This window comes from Pseudophryne corroboree, chromosome 3 (genome assembly GCF_028390025.1).
Source record: "Pseudophryne corroboree isolate aPseCor3 chromosome 3, aPseCor3.hap2, whole genome shotgun sequence".
NCBI classification, from domain to species: Eukaryota; Metazoa; Chordata; class Amphibia; order Anura; family Myobatrachidae; genus Pseudophryne; species Pseudophryne corroboree.
In genome coordinates this window covers 637,964,644-637,968,087 of record NC_086446.1, presented here as the reverse complement: position 1 = coordinate 637,968,087, position 3,444 = coordinate 637,964,644, and the positions used below count along the sequence as shown (strand labels likewise).

General features: G+C 42.7%; 1 pseudogene; it reads right to left on the bottom strand.

Annotated features, from left to right (window-relative positions):
• Window positions 1-1,444: 1,444 nt before the first annotated feature.
• Window positions 1,445-1,563, bottom strand: LOC134898389 (5S ribosomal RNA; annotated as a pseudogene).
• Window positions 1,564-3,444: the final 1,881 nt, after the last annotated feature.

Here is a 3,444-nt window from a genome sequence, read left to right as displayed (position 1 = left end):
CTGCGTCCAATTATTAATCAGTCCCACATGGGAAATAGCCAAAGTACTGACTAGACCAAAAAAAATACATATATTGTAGGGTCCAGGCACTCTTTAAATAATAATTACTTTGATCATAATCACTCAATCTGCCCTCGCAGTACAGTGAATGCAGACGAATGCCATGTGTCAATGGATGGAATTATCAATCAAATCTATTTGCCATATACCAGGAGCACATTGTCCTAGCAGGGCTTACAGCATACTCCTGTGGTTTGATGCAGCTGCTCTAAGAGTCCTTCCCCTTTCTTCCCCAGAACACCTGTTCTATGTTGCATAGGTGATGAGGCTTATCATTATTTATGAGTCACTTCTAATGTCCTCCAGCCACCTCCTCAGTCCGAGTCTGATATCCGCTCACCCTGCCTGCGTGCCTGTGTTTATAGTGACCATAGAATAAGCATACAGGGTATAATGAATGGCTTCACTTAAGCTAGCTACACACTACACATATATATATATAGAGCTTATTTGCCACTTTTCGGGTGATAGGTCTGTTTTATTGTATATTGTGTATGCATGAGTGTTCTGGCTAGTGCTGATAAAACAGTCCAAAAATGGGCAGAAACGTTTGGGTTTGAGCATCCAAGTGGTCACCCTTGTGCGGTCCTGAAATCATACAGTGTGTGTGCATGCTCAATAATCTACCCATATTTCCTATGGTTTATCCTGGTTACTTCATCCTTATCCTCATGAGGCCGGACATATACAAATTCAGTGTGGTGGGACAGAAAATCAGTCACATCCCAAAAAAAATGCTTAGCGTGTCCTGCACATATCTGCCAGAAAAAAATTGTGCCGATTGTCAGCTTGCCCCAAAAAATCACTCCGTGTGTGTTCGCACATAAGCTTAGATCATGTACTATATAGATCGGGCAGATTTAATTATGCTCTGATAGTGCTGACAGCTATGAAAACAAGAGACAAACAAAGAGAAAAAAGAAGACTCTTGCGTGGGCGCACTCTTGTGTTAATACATAATGAGAAAAAAAAAGATTTAAATATACATTCAAAGATTAAAGTTTATTCATAATTATATAAAATTTGATTTGTTTCCCACAAAGTTCCATATAACTGGGTATCGGTCACCAGTGATGTGTGGTTAAAAACAAGGCGTATTCTGGTCCATCTATGTATATCATAGTTCTTTGGGACCAGTACAAAATTTGTATTAATGAGACCTCAATGGATCAGACAGTGGACAGAAAGGACCCGTACCACAAATTAGTGGTGTCCTAAATAGGTAACATCATGATCAAATTAATATGCTTTCACTGAGACTTTAAATATGTTTTCTTAGAGATATGTATAAATGTTTAAGAAGGGATTTGAGTTCCCGAAAGAGAAGAATGAAGGAAGGATAAATGGTGATTCTGCTGTTAGTGCTGGATCAGAATGAAAAAAATGCCTACAACACTTGGTATTCCCAGAGGATTTTCTCTCCTGGTACTAACCAAGCTCACCACTGCTTGGCTTCCAAGATCGGACGGGTTTGGGCATGTACAGAGAGGTATGATGGTAGGCAATAATTACGTGTCACTGATTCACTAATGAAAGTGCACCTGAAAATAATAATAGATGGCATAGTAACGTTTAAAACAGATGGTTAAATAAAGAGATTAGTTAAAGCAAAAAGTGGGTCTAGAAAATACAGATAGTGGATCTGCTGCCTATGTTAGACAGGGGGATTACAGTCCGTGCCCACTGATGCGCAGTTTTCCCTCTGAATAATAAATGAGAGTCCACTTAATAAGTGTAGAGTGGAAGAGAGGAGGGGTATGCCGGAGTGGTTCACAATAATATCTGGTAATAATAAATACCAATGTTTGAATATGTCCAAGATAAACTGAAAGTTTACACCATTATGGTATTCCTAAGAAATCCTACAAGCGTTTGAGGAAATGCATACAGCAGGGTCACACATTATCTTAAATTGTTAACAATGTTTATAATCCATATGAGACCTACTGCCAGGCTCTTATGGACAGAAAGAAGTGGACATAGAGAAAACTTAGATATTATGCAGCCAAATGAGCCTTGCGGCCCTGGTTTTTGTACTAGAGGTGTACTTTAATCATGTGCATATCAGTCTGTGCACATAAACAAAAAAAGCAGACAGATGACTGTTTTCATGTCAGAGATACATCCAAGTTATGCTGTTGAGATAACTAATACCCCTTTTCCACTATAAGCACGGGTCGCAGTCGTGTCGCCTGACACGGCTGCGACCCGTGCTACAGCCCCTTTCAGCAGCGCTCACCAACCCGGCATATTGCCGGGTTGGTGACGCTGCTAGTGACGCGGCAGGGGCGGCGCTGGGAGATCACATGATCTCCCAGCGCCGCCCCCCCCCCTATGCACTGTGAACGGGAGCAGTGTCGCCTCGATACGGCTCCCGTTCACACTAGACAGCTAGCCGGGTTGAAAACGTGTTCAACCCGGCTAGCTACCCGGGTAGGATTCCCGGATCACTTGATCCGGGAATTTGCCGTGGGACTCGTTTACTCTAGGGAAAAACACGGGTAAATGCGCGCCCCCGCACATTTACCTGTGTTTTAAGGAGCTAGTGGAAAAGGGGTATAAGACAGCAGCAAGTGCATTTGGCTAAAACAAATGTACAGGGATAAGAAGACTATTCAAACCTGTTGCCACAGGCCTTTTCTTACCCTTATTAATCTCTTTTTTTCAGACTCATATCTAACCTTTTCCTTATCTATTAATGTGCTCTCTCATCCAAAGACAGTTCTCTTTAAACTAGAGACACGAAGATTATTGGCTCTTTTGAACAGTTATTTTTCATGGTATCAGTACTCTCTTTTTCTTCCAACCCGTGTCTAAAAACCCAGGTTGAATGCATTCACACTAGTGGTGACCCTGGTCGCACCCAGGAAAAACCCTGGTAGAAAGCAGGGTCATGGATCCAGGACTTCGACCCAAAGCAAAAACCTGGGTTGATGTACATTAAGGGTATTTCCTGGGTCAGCCCCATTTACAATGAGCCCGGGTCTGCCCTGCATGTCACTCATAGACCTTCCCTTAAGGCAGACCTCTGCATACACAGCCAATCATTAGCTTTTAAGCATAGCCCGTGTTGGACAACCCAGAGAGAGCTGTTTACACTGAATCATTACCTAGGTCCAACAATGTAGCTACCAGAGTCAGATTCTCTGGTCACTTGACCTGGATTATTTTTTAAACCAAGCTGTTGCCTGGGTAGACCCAGCAATAACTCGGGTCAAAAGCTCAGTGTAAAAGGGGTATAATACTAAAATGATGGGTCCCACCCAGGAGCCGTACATGGGTGCTTTCCGGTGCAACCTGTCAAGAGATGCCTATCAGACAGCCGCCCGACCTGGCATATTGCTGGATTGGTGATGTCAATGCTAACATGTGCAGAAGCAGAGA